The 19,425-nt window shown below is 21.7% G+C and overlaps 1 protein-coding gene across 1 annotated transcript in view; it reads right to left on the bottom strand.

Annotated features, from left to right (window-relative positions):
* Nucleotides 1–19,425, bottom strand: part of LOC122508444 (dipeptidase 1-like) — a 238,973-nt gene that overhangs the window by 82,580 nt on the left and 136,968 nt on the right. The gene's annotated exons all lie outside the window — the stretch shown is intronic.

Here is a 19,425-nt window from a genome sequence, read left to right as displayed (position 1 = left end):
TACAATTTATTAAAAATATTAAATTGGATTTTTAAATTAGAATCAGGGTTGCCACGCAACCTGAAAACCTGCAAACCCTGGAAATGTCAGGGAATTTTATAAACCTTGAAAAAACCTGAAAAAGTCAGGGAATTTTGATCGGAATCCTGGAAAATTATTGTTTTCTAAAGTTATTGTGCTTATTCTTGAAATCTAATTTTACTTAAATATTTCAAAATTAATTCAATTTTAAAAGAGTTGCGTTTACAATTTTCATAAATAGGTGAACTTCAAAAGGTTTTAATTTGAAATTTTAGAAAATTTCAATTTTTAATGAATGAATTAAAAACTAAAAATTTTACAGGAATTCTATTATTTACAAATTTTTTTTATAAATTTCTTTGCAATAATTCAATTATTTTCATGAAGAATAATATTTTTACCAGGAATTCAACTATTTTCTTTTATAGGTTTTCAATTATTTTCATAAATAATAAAAATCATCGCAGGATTCAATTATTTTTAATACAATTTTAATGGAATTTCTCGAAAAATTGTAATTATTCTTAAAAATTTTATTACAATTCATCAAAAAAAAAAATTCAATTATTTTAAAAAGCCTTTCTATATTTTATGTATTATTTTCAAAAATTTTAATGAAATTCTTTTTAACAATTCAATTTTTTTTCAAAATAATTTTAATAAAATTTTTCGCAGAATTAAATTAATTTCAATAATTTATCAAAATTCAATTATTTTTAATATCTACGTATTTCAATAAAATTTCACAAAAGAATTCAATTATTTAAAAAGCAATATATCATTAAAATTCGTCTCAAGAATTCAATTATTTTCAAAAGTAATAAAATTCTTCACTGAAATTCAATTATGGTCAAAAGTTTAAAAAAATTCTCGTCAAAATTTCAATTTATCTTTATAAATAATAAAATTATTCTTCAAAATTCAATTATTTTCAAAAAAAAATTTAATAAAATTCTTGGCAACATTTCAATTATTTTCAAAAACTTTTCTCAACTCAATCAAATTTTTTTTATAGAGATTCAATTATTTTTAATGCAATTTTCATCTAATTTCTCGAAAATGGAAATTATTCTTAAAAATTTTATTAAAATTCGTCAAAAGAATTTTAATTATTTAAATATTTGTTGATAAAATTCTTTATGAGAGTTCAATTTTAAGAAACATTTAATTATTCAATAAATTATTTATTTTTTTATTTAAATAATTGAATACTCGTAGAATTTTCTAATAAAAATTGATTTAAATATGAATTTCAGTTAAAATTTTAGATAATAATTGAATATTAAACTCTAAATTTTAATTAGTAAAAATGCTTTCTAATTTGAATTAGTGACTGACTTTTTGCTTTTGAATTAGCAAATTTTACCAATAAATAGTCGTTTTTACTAATTTAATAGTAAAATTTACTAATTCGAAAGCAAAAAGTCAGTCACTAATTCCAAAATAGTAAACATTTTTACTAATTCAAATTTAAAGAGAAAGTATTATGCGTGAATTTTTAGAAATAATTAAATTTTGAAAAGGTTTCAAATTATAATCTCTGAAAGTTTGAATTTTTCATACTTTTAACTGAAAATTGTGTAGATTTAATTTTTTTTAAAGTTTAATGCAACGTTTTTGAAATTATTTGAAGTTTTTATTTTCTAATATATATATTTAATTGAAGAATTTCCGAATAATCGATGAAATTTCGTAAAATTGAATTGTAAACAAAAGGATTTGAAAATTTTCAAAGAAATTTTTCAAAAATTATTAAAAATGAATGAATAATTAATTTAAAGAAGAATTTTAGTTAAAAATTCTAGAAAATAATTGAATTGAAATGAGAATAATTTGTAATTTATAAAACATGAAGATATCGATTGCTTCGAGTCGAAGACTCGGAGTGATCGATATCTTCATGTTTTATAACAATTTTTTGAAAATTGTTTAATTTCAAAAAGGTTTGAATTTGAATCTTTTGGAGAATTTTAATTCTTATCGAAAAATAATAATTAAATATTTATTTAAAAAAGAAGCTGTATTTTTCTGAGTTATAATTTTTAAACTGATTGAGAATATTCTTTAGAGTCAAAAAGTAAGAATTTTGTCTGGAATTTAATTTTGTCAGGGAAAAACAAAATTAAATTTTTGTTGGCAACAAATGTAGTTTTAAAAACCTGGAAAAATTTCGTTTTTTAACCTGGAAAACCTGAAAAAGTCAGGGAATTTGAAATGAGGAAAAGCGTAGCAACCCTGATTAGAATTTAGTTTTTTTTAGTAATATTGAGTTTTAAAATTTTTTCAATGTATTAAATAGTCAGTAAAGTGACCATTATTGCCCTAGGGTAATAATGGGAGTATACTGAGTTCGCTTTTATAGCACAGAGGTCAATAAGGTGTCTATTATTGCCCTAGGGCAATAATGGTCACTTTATTGACCGCTGGATTATAAGAGGCAACTTAGTATGCGCCTGAGTTGCATAAGATAATTTTTTTCAATTTGAAAAGTACAATATTAGCTGTGGAAAAAAATTTATACCTGGAACAGGTAAAAATTTCGCTATTTATTTGTTTTCGTTTGATTTGAATATTTTTAATTTTGTTTTTTTTTTAATTTTTGAATATAAAAATAAATGAGTACAAATATTGCGTTCTATGTTTAACGTTGTATATTTTGAATTTGTTATAAGTAGAGTTACATACGTTTATGTAGATTTGCGAGTGTAGCGCACATACCTTGTGGCAAAATACATAAGCAAAGTAAGTTGATAATTGCGTAATAAATATCCATATAATTATGGAAGTTCGTCGCGTTGCCGCTAGTGTGCTTAGTTACAAACTTTGGCAGACGAGAGAGACTCATTTAGTACGGTTATCATCTCGGTAATGATTAGCCTTGTGGTGAACTGTGCATGCACTATAACTTTATAGACTATGTGTCACTTACCTTATGCCCCTCGAGGCACGAGTGAAATTTCACTCATTAGCTACTTCTTTTTAGTCAATTAGAAAAGAATACTAATTCTGATTTTGATGTAGTTAATATTCTATTGATAATTTCGTTTCGTTTCATTATTTACAAGCGTAAAAAAATTTTACAAAAAAAAAAAATTTATTTACCCTGGTTTATATGTGAAATTTTAAAAATTTTGATTTTTTACCATTTTTTATTAATTTGTGAATTAGTTTTGAAATTTAAAAAGCAAAAAGTAAGACTCTAATTCAAATTTAGAGAATAATTAGTTAATTAATTAGAATAGGAAAAACAATAGCTGATAGTTAGGTTTTAGTATTCGAAGCATTATTATTAGTAAAGAAATTGAATTAGAATATAATTCGTCGGAGAGGAATGACTACCTCATTTCACTCTATCGTTCTCATCTGTCTGATTATTGCTTTTAAATACACGGAAACTTGAGACTAACTTAGTTACATAGTAATTTAGCACTGACTAATGAAATTCGTTACAGTGATGGTACCAATTTAGCCTGCATCTCTGACATTTAAATCTTTACTTTCTAAGGCTACGCGAAAATCAAGTTACACAGCAAGTAATTTTAATCATAACTTTTTATTAAGAATCCCAATATTGTTGGCCACTTTTTTTTTTGTAATTGTAAAATGTTGACGCAAAAATTAAGAACGTAACTTTTCGAATTTACAATCGAAGGGAATTTTTATAATGATTGTAGTGGTGATTAAAAATTTATTCATTTTTTATTTATACTGAATAATAATATTAAAAATAATGCTGAAAAAAGGATTATTAATAATTAAAAATTATTCATTGTCTGACCTAGTCATTGACTTACACTACTTAAAATAGATGAAATGGAAATGGAAAAGTTAGACAAAAATAAATACTCAATAATAATGTTATAAAAATTAATTATTAATCGTTAATTAACAATTAGTCTGCGTCTGACCTAGTCATTGACTTAAACTACTTAAAATAGAAATAATAAAATAGAAAACTACTTAAAATAAAATGGAAAATTTCGATAAAATATAAACTTAGCAATAATATTAATAATAAGGCTAAAAAAATTAATTTTATTAATATTTAATTAAAAATTATTCAGTCTGACCTAGCCATTGACTTAAACTACTTAAAGTAGATTAAAATTGATGTAGAAAAAATTCAAAACAATGGTAATTTTAATTACTAATTTTATTATTAGCAATAACAATTCTTATTTATATAATAATTATTATATTGTTAATGTTAAGAATAAAAATATACGATAAATATAAAATTCTCACAATAAAAAAATCGAATCAAAATTTTCTTAGAAGAAGAAAAAAAAAAACTTTCCGTTCAGTAAATAGAGAAATAAGTATAAAAAAAAATTTATTTTTGAGTAAAAATAAATTATTCCATGTGTCTGACCTAACCATTGACTTAAACTACTTATAAAACAGATAAAAATAGAAATATATAAAAGTTTGTGCGGATAAAAATTTTTCTGAATGCTTTCTGAGAATATCAATATTGTGATTTATTAAATCATAAATCTGTTGATGGTTTATTTAAAAGGTTTTCCAACTTAGATACATATAAACTGCTATATATATGTATATTTATACCAAGAAGTCGAAAACTTGAATTAGTTTCTCTACACAGTTTGAAATGCCCCTATAACTTTGGCCTGTTCTGAATGGCCGCGCTGTTTCATAACGAATTTACGAGTTCAAGTCAGGTGCGTAGAATGGGCCACATCACGTTATAGTTTCTAGAGTTCGAAATTTCATACGAATTGAATTCTCGAAATTGAGTGTTTAGTGTTTAGAATTCATTTCGTCATTTCTCTGTATCAGCGTTGATCACTTCATTAAACTGTCGTGCTTTCCATTATTGTAAGGGTCTTTCAATTTGGAAAATTAATTTTCCTTTTCATTGTTTATATTTACAACCAATTGGAGAAAACTTTAATAATTAGGAAATTAGTTATGATAATTAATATATGATTAAAACAGAATATATTTGTAATCGCAGTGCCTTATTATTATTATGATTAACAAATAAAAATCTAAATTATTATGCAAATTATTCTCCTTTTTATTTATAAAAAATACGAGAAAATTGTTAATTAAAAAATTTGTATTAAGAAGTAGGAAATATACCCATTTTATGCATAATTTTTATTTTTCAATGACAATATTGTTTACAAACTCATTTTTTTCTTCTAGAAAGAAAAACATAAAATATTCTCCCGTTTCTCAATATTTTTGTAGAAAATTCTCAATTTTCATAAGGAAATAATTTGCATCAATTCTATTTCTTAATTTCAATTGTTTTATTAAAATTCAAAGTTTTTTTTAAAAATAAAGAAAAAAAATTGTTTATAAATTATATTTGTCAATTAGAAAATTTAATTGAAAATGAAACTGAAAATTTGTAAATTTTTAGAAAATGAAGGAACAAATTTTATTGAAAAACATGTTCTGTTAAATTTATTTACGAATATCTTTAATTGTAAAATTATTCGAAAACAATAATTTCTTTTTTAAATATTTTAAATATTTAATTATTATTTTTCCTTAGAAATTAAAATTCTTCAAAACATTCAAATTCAAATCTTTTTGAAATTAATCAACTTTAAAAATATTGTTATAAAACATATATTGTTTATTGAATAATTGAATGTTTCTTAAAATTTAATTCTTGTAAAGAATTTTATCTAGAAATTTTTAAATAATTGAATTCTTTTGACGAATTTTAATAAAATTTTTAAGAATAGTTGCATTTTTCAACAAATTTGATTAAAATTGTATTGAAAATAATTAAAATTCTGCGATGAGTTTTATTATTAACGAAAATAATTGAATCTGTGTAAAAATTTGCATAGTTTATGAAAATAATGGAATTATTACGAAGAAATTTCTAACAAATTTGATAATAATTGAATTTAATTGAATCTGTGTAAGAATTTGCATAGTTTATGAAAATAATGGAATTATTACGAAGAAATTTCTAACAAATTTGATAATAATTGAATTCATTGTAAATAATTGAATTCCTATGATATTTTTATTATTTATGAAAATAATTAAATTAATGTTTTCGTAGAATTTTATCAAAATTTGTTTGAAATAATTGAATTCCTTTGGAAAATTTGATTAAAATTTTTTTTAATCAATATTTATTAGAAAATTCTACGAGAATTCAATTATTTATTTTTTTTTCTTTTACAATCAATTAAATACAAAAACAAATAATTTTTTGAATAATTGCATGTTTCTTAAAATTGAATTCCCATAAAGAATAGTATCAATAAATTTTTAAAAAATTGAATTCTTTTAACGAATTTTAATTTTTAATAAAATTTTTAAGAATAATTACATTTTTTCGAGGAATTCAATTAAAATTGAAAATTCAATTGAAAAATCAAAATAATTGAATTCCTAATAAGAATTGTATTACTTACGAAAATAATTGAATCCCTGTAAAAATTGTATTATTTATAAAAATAATTGAATGATTGCGAAGAGATTTATAAAAAAATTGTTTTTAAATAATTCAATTCTTTTGGGTAATTTTATTTAAATAGTAGATATTGAAAAATGAAAATCATTGAATTGAGAAAAGTTTTTGAAAATAATTGAAATTTTGACAAGAATTTTATTAAAAGTTTTGAAAATAATTGAATTTTGAAGATGAATTTTTGTATTTATGAATATAATAATTGGGATTTTGTAGAGATTTTCTTGTAAATTTTGAACATAATTTCATTTTGTGATAAGAATTTTATTACTTTTGAAAATACCTAATTGAAATTTTGACAAGAATTTTATTAAAAGTTTTGAAAATAATTGAATTTTGAAGAAGAATTTTTTTATTTATAAAAATAATAATAATTGGGATTATGACAGTTGTTCAAGATTTAAGTTATTTAAAAAGAAATTTTTGCCAAAAATTGAAAAATTGAAGGTTTTGTATTAGAATTCGTGGTAATTTTATAGTTTATGAGTGAAACAAAAAAAACAGAAAAATTCAGAATTTTCTTATTTAAATTCTAAAAATTAAATTTTTTTCTGTTTTAATAAAAATTCCTGACTTTTCCCTGAATTCCCTCTGTCAGAATATATGATTATTATAATTATAATAATATTAAAACTATATATTCCAATTCATATTTTATTTTTATAAAAAAAATTTGAATTAAAAATTTTTACGTTCTATTACTTATTATTATTCTATTATTTTTAATACTTGTAATAAATATTAATTTATTTTTTTTATAAATATTAATCGATTCGCTATAAATTATAAACAAATGGATTGACATAAATACTGACTTGTTATAAATATTAATTGACTGGTTATAAAATATTAACTGACTTGCTATAAATATTGACTGACTCAGTATTGTTAGGAATATTAATTGACTTATTGTTCTAAATATTAAATGAATTATTGTCACGAATAGTGACAGATTTCTTGTCGTAAATATTGACATATTCGATAACATAAATATATAGACTGGTCTCGTTGTCATAAATATTGACTGATTCTGAGTAAAATTGAAATTTGTCACCTCAACCGAATAATCAATTCCTTTTAAATGATAATCAATCCCGTTTCGATGATTGCATTCACTTCTATTTTCGAAATGGAATTGATTATCATTTAAATTGAGTGACTTTAATTTAGAATTCATAGATAATATTCTCGTTTTGAAAAAGAGAGGATGATGTATTTTTTTTATTAAATTTTATGTCTCTCGACTTTTTAATAGATTGAATGAAAAAAAAACGTGAAAATCAATTTGAAACGAAAAAAGAGTAAAAATAGTTAAAAAGAGTAAAAAACAGTTTAAAATATAAGTAAAGAAGAATTTGAAAATAGGAGGTTAGAATTTAAGAAGAGTAAATAGGAATTTATAAAGAAAAAAATAGGGAAAATTTATGTTTTTATTTTATTTCCATTTTTTTAGGGAATAAAAATGCAGTAATGAAATCTAATAAAACGAAATATTTTAATTCATACACTTTTTCACTATTAGAGATACAGAAAGTGGATTTATCTAGATTTAAAGAATTCCCCTTTTTCTTCTTCTTCGTCTTTTTTTCTCTTTTGTTAAAAAGTTAAATCTTTCCTGAAGATGATTAAATAATATTATTAAAGTAAGCTCCAAGGAAAGTGGAGTCCGCACAGATCTGAAGAAATGTCCTTTTATCAGTAAAACAATTGTTCTCTGACTCCTTATGTCAGTTTTTTAAAGTCATTTTCCTTCTTACACCCATTATATTCCAACATTATTCCCTGTGTCTTAATGAAAGCTCTTTAAATATTCAGAATTCCATGAAAAAAAACTTCGCCAACAGTATTTATGCAGATCAAAAAGATGGAAAAATTTTCTCCAACGCATATAAATGCAGACTAAAATGCAGCTAATAATCTCACTGCGAATATGAATGGTGCATAAAATGTGGAGCACTCGAACGAACGAAATAATCGTCTATAAAAGCATTATTCTTCTTTTCTTTACCTCCAACCATATTCATCTCGTATTTAAATTAAAAAATTTTCCATGGGAAAATTTCTCCTTTTCTCACATTTACATACTGTAAACTTATAATTAAGGGGCTGTTCCCCTCCCCCCTTTAAAGACTTAAGACCCTTTAAGGACCCTTTAAGGTCGCAGTAAATCGTGAGGTATTAAAAAGTGTTGCAGATTAAATTAACACCAAAAAAGATTAAAATAATCGATTTTGGTGTTATTTTTTACAATGAATGAAATTTTAGTTCATTAAATTTGTTTTATAATAATTAAAAATCACCGAGTGATAAAATCATTATTTTATATTATAAGAATATTATACTTCTTCAAAATTATTTTCATTATTTCAATTCAATATTTTCAAAAATTTTTAACTACTATTTTACTTTATATATCAATTATTTTTAATAATTTTCGTAAAAGTTCTTTGTCAATTTTCAAATCCATTTGTTTACAATATTCAATTTTACGAAATTTAAATTATTCGTAAATTCTTCAATTAAATGTATCTTAAAAAATAAAAACTTCAAATAATATAAAAGAAAATTCAATTAAACTTTTTCAAAAAAATTAATTTCAAAATTCGATTATTTCTAAAAATTCACGCTATATTACTTTTAATATTCAATTTATAATCTAAAATTTTAACTAAAATTCATTTTTATGAAATGAAAATCAATTTTTATTAGAAAATTCTACAAGAATTTAATTATTTAAATGGAAAAGTAAATAATTTATTGAATAATTGAATGTTTCTCAAAATTCAATTCTCACAAAGAATTTTATTAACAAATGTTTAAATAATTAAATTCTTTTGTCGAATTTTATTAAAACTTGCATAAACATAATTACTTTTTTCAAAGAATTCAATTATAATTGTATGCAAAATAATTAAAACGCTGCGATGAGTTTTATTATTAGTAAAAATAATTGTATCCTTAAGAAGAATTTTATTACTCTTGAAAATAATTGAATTTCTGCAATAATTTGTAACTTCTCTAAAATAAAATTTTTTTCTAGTGCTTTTAACTAAAATTCTTCAATAAATCCATTATTTTTAATAATTTTTAAAAAAAGTTCTTTGAGAATTTTGAAATTCATTCGTTTACAATTCAATTTTACAAAATTTCAATTATTCGGAAATTGTGCAATTAAATATTTCTTGAAAAATAAGAACTTGAAATTATTTCAATAAAAATCTTATTAAACTTTTAAAAAGAATTAATTCTACAGAATTGTTTGTCAAAAATTTGAAAAATTAAGAATTTCAATGATTTTAATTTTAAACTTTTTCAAAATTTAATTATTTCTTAAAATCCACGTTATAATGCTTTTAATATTTAATTACAATCTAAAATTTTAACTGAAATTCATTTTTTAAACCATTTTTATTAGTAAATTCTACGAGAATTCAATTATTTAAAATACAAAAATAAATAATTTATTAATTTCATGTTTCTTGAAATTAAATTCTCATAAAAAATGTTATCAACAAATTTTTTAAATCATTAAATTCTTTGGACGAATTTTAATAAAATTTTTAAGAATAATTACATTTTTCTAGGAATTCGATTAAAATTGCATTAAAAATAATTGAAATTATACAATGAGTTTTATTATTTATCAAAATAATTGAATTCCTAATAAGAATTTTATTATTTATAAAAATAATTGAATCCCTGTTAAAAAGTTATTATTTATGAAAATAATTAAATTATTGCGAAGAAATTTAAAAAAAAAATTTCAAATAATCGAATTCCTGTAAAAATTCTATTATTTATGAAAATAATTAAATGTTTGCGTAGAATTTTATTTAAAATATTTTTTAATAATGGAATTCTTTTGGAAAATTTTATTGAAATAGTAGATATTGATAATCATTGAATTTTAGAAAACTTTTGAAAATAATTGAATTTTTGCCAATAATTTGATTAAAATTTTGTAGAATAATTGAATATCAGAGAAGAATTTTATTATTTATAAAGAGAATTGAAATTTTGACGAGAATTTTTAAAAATTTTTGAACATAATTGAGTTAAGTAACTATGATACTAAGTTAGTTAGTAAGTTAGTAACTAACTTACTAACTTACTATTCTTCCTGGAGAAGCTAAATTCGTTGAATTTTTACAAATCGTTGACTTTTGTGTTTTATTTAAAGTAAAATTTCATTCATAGTTAAAAATAACACCAAAATGGATTATTTTAATTCTTTTTGGTATTAATTTAATCCTAGAGGGATTAAACTGTTGCAGATTATTTTAATCCATTCTGGTGTTATTTCAACACCTCACGTTGTACTGTGATATGGTATTAAGAATATTATACAATTTTACGTATAAATTGTTAAATAAATAAATAAATTATAATTATAATCAATTATATTTCTATCGTTATAATTATATTTTTCAGTTTAATACTAATAAAATTTAATTTAAAAAAATATTTCTAAAATTTACGTCTCTATTTATGAAGAAATAAAAAATAGGATATGAAAAATTTTGATGCGCAATATTTGTCTCTCGCACTAAAAGAATGTGGGCACATTTTTTATTTGCGCATATCAGTAAAACTTTTTCCTTTAAAAGATATCGTGCAGTCGGCATAAGGACGCGTTCTTCATTTCTATAATAAATCTTCTACTTTAGATGATCGATCACTTATGTTTTCTCGAGCGCCATAAATTGTACCTTCTTTCTCTTATATGTCTCTAGCATCAGAAAACAATTCTTCGAAACGGTCAAAAAAAAAAAAAAAATTCTATTCATTCGAAACCGTATATAAAATCAAAAGGCAATATTTTCAAAAAGTTTTTAAGAATCCACTGTATTTAACTCCTAAAAAATTGAATTTTATTTTTAAAAATTTCAATTAAATAAAATCATATTTTTAGTTTTAAAATTTATATTTTAAAAATTTTAATGCCAATTGAAAAATTTTGATTTAAAAAATTTTAATCTTAATTTGAAAAATTGTTCAATTTAAATAGAGACTTTTTACCAAATATAAGATGAATTGTACTAATTTAAAAAATTACCAGCATGATATTAATAGTAGTTAGAAAAATTGGAAATTACGAGTAAATTTATTGAATAAATTAAATTTGCAAAATTAAATTTGTGAAATTAAATTTGCGAAACAGTAAAAAATTTGTTTGAAAAATAAATAGAAAGATTTAATAAATTTTTATTTTACATATATGGATTTTTATTTTGATTAAAAAGGCTTCACTGTCACAGAAATGTTTACAAACAGTTTTCTTTTCTTTCACAAAGAAACCTCTGTAATTTTTCAAAAGGTAGAAATATTTTACTCAATATATTACTTTTCTCTAAACTGAGAGATTTATATTTTCTTTCGGTTGTGTGTTCCTTTTGATTTCCAGAATTCTGAGACTCTAGAACTTTCCGAGTTTTATTTTTTATTACACTTATAGGAATTCGTAAACAAATTTTTTATTATTGTTTCCTTTTTTCATAACAATCACCAATATTTTAGTTGAAAATTCTTGAAAATAATAATTTTATCACTGGGTCATCTTTAATTACTATAAAACATGACTTCATGTTTTATAGTTGTGAAAAATTTAATTTATAGTTTTAAGTAAAATGCTCTCTTTTTTGACTCGGACTGGTTATATTTTTGTCAGCAATTGGTCCGTAATTTTTCATTTTTGGTCCGTAAAGTCCGTATTTTTAAATACCTACTTTCATTGGTTCGAGATCTGTAGTAGAAAATTCAGTATATTTCAAAGGACCGAAACGAAAATTTAAAGTACCTAATACACTTTCACTTTCGTTTGTAGTAAGTTTGAAATGTCTAATTAGAAGAAACTTGAGGAATTGAATAAGTGGCGTCGACTCTATATCTACAGGAAAGTTAAATAACACAAATCGCAAGAATTGAGGTTTTCAAAGTTAGGCGTCTGAAAAGACGGATTAACATTCATTTCTTATCAGGTTGAAGATTCATTTTTAATTTCCCGTCGGAGTATCACTCAAAAAGTTTGTTTGAAAGAGGGTATAGAGAAAGAGAGAGGAGAGGGTCCAGATTTCCAACGACGACGACGACGACACTCGGAAATTCTCTCCTACTATACTCGACTACTCCTTGGGGAAATTATATGATCACTTAACGATTCATAAGAAAAAGCCGGACGGTAAAATTGTACAGCAGTTGGACAAACTCTGTCGTTGTAGTCTTTCTATAGAAGATATGTATATATAATAAGTTCGTATTATTATCCCGAAGCACGGGAAGTGTAATTAGCATAGCTTTAATTGCGATTTACATTGTTAATCAGTAATAAGGCATTAAATTTTCAGTACAATTGTCCAGTTAATCACCTGTATTAACATGTATATGTGTAATGGCGAAATTAACTTTATTGGTCATTGGGGACTATTTTATTAGTTAATTTTCAATTCTTTTTGTTGTGTAATTTTATTAAAGGCGAAAGTTTATAATTTTTTTTTTAAATAATCAAACAAAAAATTTTTTTATTTGCAATGGATATCAAGTAATTTTATTAATACCATTCAGGTATTGTAATAAAATAAATAAATATTAATAAACTGATTAATATTATAATATATTTAAAAAATATATTTATATAATATATTTATGTAATATATTTATATAATATATTTATGTAACATATTTATATAATATATTTATGTAATATATTTATATAATATATTTATGAAAAACATTTATATAATATTTTTATATAATATATTTATGTAATATATTTATTTAATATATATTTATATTATAATCGATAGTTATATAATAAACAAATCGATTTCCAATTAATGACAGTTTCAATCAATGATAATATTAATTGCAGTTTACAATTTGCATTTATATGAAAAATATGAGGCGGATTATTCTGTGAAACGAGTATCGGTGAAAATAAATTTTCAATTCATATTTTTCCTTCCAATAGAAAGTTAAAATTTTTGCATTAAATCGCGGGAATAAAATAGCTGTCTGCAATATAATGAATTATGAATTAATTATACTATAAACACCATTGAATACCTAATAAACACTTCATTTTAAATTCTGCTGTCGACTTCTTTCTTCTTAATAGAAAGAAAAAAAAGAAGGAAACAACAGTTTTCGGAAATAATTCATATTCTACGATAAAGTGCACTCGGAAATTTTTATTATTTGATTTATTGCCAAAAGAAAAGGAAAATTTTTCCTTTAATTTTTCCTTTATTGTCAAAGGAAAAATTTAATTATTCAGAACAAAATATTAGAAATATTATTATAAGGAGAAAAAAAATTTCTTTGAATTTAAATTAAAGATTACTTGTCGATTATTAAATATAAATATTTAGTTGAAGCAAATTGTTTTTATTTAAATCAGATGATTTATTCATTTAATAATTATTCGTGGAAAAAGTTGAGCATTTATTTATTTCATTCGTTTTTCTCGACGAAAAATTTTCTCTTGTTTCCTGTCTGTCTTTTTTTATTTTCTAATAAATTTTACTTGAAGAGATATTAATTTTAGAAAAAAAACTCTGAATTTTGATGTTTTTTTGTTTGCCTCGAAAACTATGAAATTACCACGAATTTTAATACAAAATCTTCAATTTTTCTATTTTTAACAATAATTTATTTTTAAATAACTTAGTTTTTCAGGAACTATCATAAAATTGTGACTTATAAATTATTTAATAAATAATTTTTACAATTTTCATAAATACTAGATTGAGAGATGAATTTTAGTTAAAAATACTGAAAAAAATTGAATTTTGAAAAAGTTACAAATGATTCTAGAAATTCAATTAATTTCAAAAGTTTTAAAAATTCTTTGCAGAATTCCAATTATGTTCAAAAATTTAAAAATAATTCTCGTAAAAATTTTAATTATTTTTATAAATAAGAAAATTTTTCATCGAAATTCAATTATATTTAAAAATTTTAATAAAATTCTTGGCAAAATTTCACAGGAATTCTATTATTTACAAAATTTTTGATAAATTTCTTCAAAATAATTCAATTATTTTTATAAGTAATAAAATTTTTACAGGAATTCAATTGTTTAAAATACAAAATTTCATACTAAAATCTCCCATGGAATCGCACTATAAATAATACATTTTTTCACAAAAATTTAATTATTTTTATAAACTTGAATAAAATTCGTTGCAAGAATTCAATTATTTATATAAATAATAAAATTCTTTACAGAAATTCAGTTATTTTTATAAACTTGAATAAAATTCATTGGAAAAATTAAATTATTTTCATAAGTAATAAAATTCTTCGCAAAAATTCAATTATGTTCAAAAATTAAACAAAAAAAATTCTTGTCAAAATTTCAAGTATCTTTATAAATAATAAAATTCTTCTCCGAAATTAAATTATTTAAAATACAAAATTTCATAAAATTTTTGTCGGAAAATATCAATTATTTAGAAAGATTTTTATAAAATTCGTCACAAATATTCAATTATTTAAACAAATTTAACAAAATTCTTTTCAAGAATTCAATTATATTTATAAATAATAAAATTCTTCACCGAAATTCAATTATTTTTATAAACTTGAATAATATTCGTTGCAAAAATTCAATTATTTATATCCTTATTAATAAAATCAGATGTCTGTCTGTACATTGCTTAAAACTTCAAAATGTTAACATGATTAGTTATTATGGACATCAGGGATTCCAAAAATATTCTTAAAAAATTTAATGTATGTACGTATGTATGTACGTATGTATGTACGTATGTCTGTAACAAAAACTTTGTACCCCAATCACACAAAAACATGTAAATCGATTTAAGTCCAACTTGGTAGGTTATTAGGTATTGACCCAAGGAAGGTTTATAAATTTACAGATTTAAAAAATATTAATTAGAACGGGAGATATTCAATTTCTTCAAAAAATTCAAAAAATCGAAAATTTCAAAATTTTTAATTTTTTCATGGATTGCTTTTAAAGTTTCTATACTTGAGTATCACATGTTATTTAGTCACATTTTAGCATAATTTTGCAAAAAATAAAGTCCTATAACTAATATGTAAGTATACAAATGTTTTCAAAAAATCAAAAATTTCAAAATTTTACATTTTTCATGGATTGCTTTTAATCTTTCTATATTTGAGTATTACATGTTATTCAGTCACATTTTAGAATAATTTTGCAAAAAATACTATCCTATAACTAAGATGTAAATATAAAAATATTTTCAAAAACTTCAAAAAATGGAAAATTTCCAAATTTCACATTTTTAATGGATAGCTTTTAAACTTTCTAAAATTCAATATTATATGTTATTTAGTCAGATTTTAGCATAATTTTGCAAAAAATACTATCCTATAAGTAAATATAAAAATATTTTCAATATCAAAAAATCGATATTAATTACTATGAAGTTTAATTCAGTAGCATTTTTGGAGTCTCTGATTATTATTTTGACGTAAAAATAGTGTAATTGAGAATTATTTATCAAATTAATCTAATATTTTCAAGAATTTCAGAAATATTGAAAATGCAAATTTTTTATGATTAAAATGATATTGCAGGATGTCAAGAAATTGTAAGTCACCTCTGATACAATACAAGCATATTATATGCCACTAGGCAAAAACTTATATGTTAAAACGTTTTTTTTATTTTAACTCTAGATTTAACTTTTAGAGATGTTTTGAGCAATGTAAAGACAAAAGTTAACACGGTGTCTATTTTATTTAACAAAATTTCCTGCTTTGTCCTTTTTCACGGTTTATCTTTTTTTTGTTAAATTTAAATTTACTTGATTTTATCCATAAATAAATCTACAAATGGCTATAAAAATTTACTTATTTTTATGAAAATACTCTTTCTTAAGTTCATATAAAATATAGATTATATTACTAGCTGTCGTACCCGTCTACGACAGTTTTTTGTTTCTACTAATACATTTAACAGGGTAACTACCAAATGGGGAAAACTGGAAAAAGCTGGGAATTTTCCAATCAAATTAAGAAAAAGTTTCATTATATTAATTCGCTTTTAAAAAATTGCTTTTTACTTTAATTTTTATTGATGTATAATATTTATGAAAACAGACCCGGGTCAAAATTTAAGCCCTACTTTCAGTCTAAAATATAGGTCTTATGTTAGGTTTTAGCAGTCGTAACCTTTGCGATACAATTAGTTCCAATTAGACTCTACTATAACTCCAAAAACTGGGTGGGAAATTTGATAAATTTTTAATGCATTAATTAAAGTACTACAAATTGACAAATATTGTTCTCTGCATTTGAATTGGTTAAAATAACTAATTTGATAATAAAAAGTCAATCACTGATTCAAATAGTAATATTTTCCTACTGAAATAGCTATAATGGTACCTAACTAATTATTATTTTTTTCCGGTCAAATTAAATTCCTGAGCTATTTCCTTATTTTCCAAATTGGTAGACACACTGTTAAATGTATTGGTAGAAACTAAAACCCGTCGAAGACGGGTACGACAGCTAGTAAATAATAAAATTCTTTACAAAAATTCAGTTATTTTTATAAACTTGAAAAAAATTCGTTGGAAGAATAAAATTATTTTCAAAAGTAATAAAATTCTTCTCCGGAATTCAATTATTTTAGAAAAATTTTAATAAAATTCCTGGCAAAATTTCACAACAATTCAATTATTTACAATATTTTTAATAAATTTCTTTGTTAGAATTCAATTATTTTTATAAATAATAAAATTTTCACAGGAATTCAATTATTTAAAATACAAAATTTCATAAAATTTTTCGAAAAATATCAATTATTTAAAAAGATTTTGATAAAATTCGTCACAAGAATGCAATTATTTTTATAAATAATAAAATTCTTCACCGAAATTCAATTATTTTTAAAAAATTTTAATCAAATCCTTGAGAAAATTTTTATTATTTTCATAAATAATAAAACTCATCGCAGGATTTTAATTATTTTTGATGATTGATACAATATTTTAATAAAATAAAATGTAATTATTCTTAAAAAATTTATTATAATTTGTAAGAAGAATTCAAATATTTAAAAATTTGTTTATAAAATTCTTTATGAGAATTCAATTTTGAGAAACATTCAGTTATTCAATGAATTATTTATTTTTGTATTTAATTGATTGTAAAATGATGAAATAAATAAATAATTGAATTATTGCAACGAATTTTATTAAACTTTTTTTTAAATAATTGAATTTTTTTGTGAATTAATTTTACTATTTGTAAAAATAATTGAATTAGGATTTTTGTAAATAATTAACTTTTTTTTGAAAAATTTTATGATAATTTAAATTATTACAAAACATGAAGAAGGCGATCACCCTGAGTCTTCGACTCGGAGTCATCATTTTCTTTGTTTTGTAATAATATTCTTAGAAATTGTTGAATTTCAAAAAGGTTTGAATTTGAATGTATTGAAGAATTTTAATTCCTACGGAAAAATAGTAATGATCAAATATTTATTTAAAAAAGAAATTATTGATGTTTTTGAATAATTTTACAATTAATGAAATTTGTAAATAAATGTAATAGAAATTTTTTTTGAGTATCTATTCATTTTTAGAGTGAATCAGAATATTCTTTATGGTCAGAAAAGTGAAAATTTTGTCTGGAAATCAGGGAAAAGTCAGGGAAATATAAAATTAAATTTTTGTAGCAACCCTGTATGGTATTAATTATTATTAATTATTTTATTTGGTATTAATAATGAAAATACCAGTAGAAAATATTTATCATTAGATTCATTAACTGATTATATTGTTAATCGTAATTATTGTCAAAAATTGTAATTTTGATGGTTTTGATGTTTAATTAGAAAATTGGCTCGTGCGCATGTAATTACTGAAACTGACATTTTTCACGTTAGGTTAAATGTTAGTGTGTGTTTATACATATATAAAGTTTAATTACATACTTGAAGTAAACTGCGATTTTCTTCGCAAGTGAAAATGTTGGGAAAATGGTACAAAACGGAACATTAATTTCTGTGGGGAATATACAATTTTCGCATAATTTCCCAACGAGAACCTTGACTCAACGTGACAAGGAAAATCGTATTTAGAATATATAACTATATATATATTTGTATGAATGAAAAGAGAACAAAAGATGTATATATATATATATATATATATATATATATATATATATATATATATATATATATATGTATATATATATATATGAGTAAATGAGAAAGTCAAGAGCTTTATTTGTATTCTGAAAAAGAAAATGGAGCATCGTGCTCTGAGTTTATAAGAATGCAAAAGCTTCGAGTCTTTTCGAAGAAAGTTTGCTCTCTGGATTTACTCTTTTCAAATTAAATTACACATTTCATGGTATTTTTTTAATCTCTTAATATTTTAATTTTAATGAGAGTTTCTGATAGGAATGACACTGATTTTTGTCATATTTTTTCTTTTTGTTTTTTTCGAAAACTATTTTACAGTTATTTTCATTGTAAATTTTTAAATTATTTTTTTAATAATTATAATGTTCGGAATTATTTAAATTTTAATCGTTGTCCGACAAAAAAAAAAATACTGATTTTTGTCAAGCTTTTCTTATTTTAATTTTAAAAAGTGAATTTTTAGTATTTTTTTTTTTATTTAGATTGAAAAAGACAAATTGGTTTTGGTGAAAGGGTAAAAAATTAAATTTTCAAATTTTTCCTTTTTTCGAAAAAAGTGATTTCATTTTCTTGTTTGCTTTCTTCGTTCTGAATTATACGGTCGCTTTTCATCAAAAAGTATACTGAAAAAAAAAAGAATGAGAATTTATAACTGCGTGTATAAATTTCTGTCTTCTCTCGCATATACATTAAATGAAAACATTTTTAGAATTTTTTCACGAAATGTGTAAATATATATAAGGAAGAAAAATTTCTGAAATCTGAATTTAAGAAGAGTTTATTTTAT

This window comes from Leptopilina heterotoma, unplaced genomic scaffold, assembly GCF_015476425.1.
Source record: "Leptopilina heterotoma isolate Lh14 unplaced genomic scaffold, ASM1547642v1 Lhet_54, whole genome shotgun sequence".
NCBI lineage: Eukaryota > Metazoa > Arthropoda > Insecta > Hymenoptera > Figitidae > Leptopilina > Leptopilina heterotoma.
This window is presented reverse-complemented; position numbering and strand designations above follow the sequence as displayed.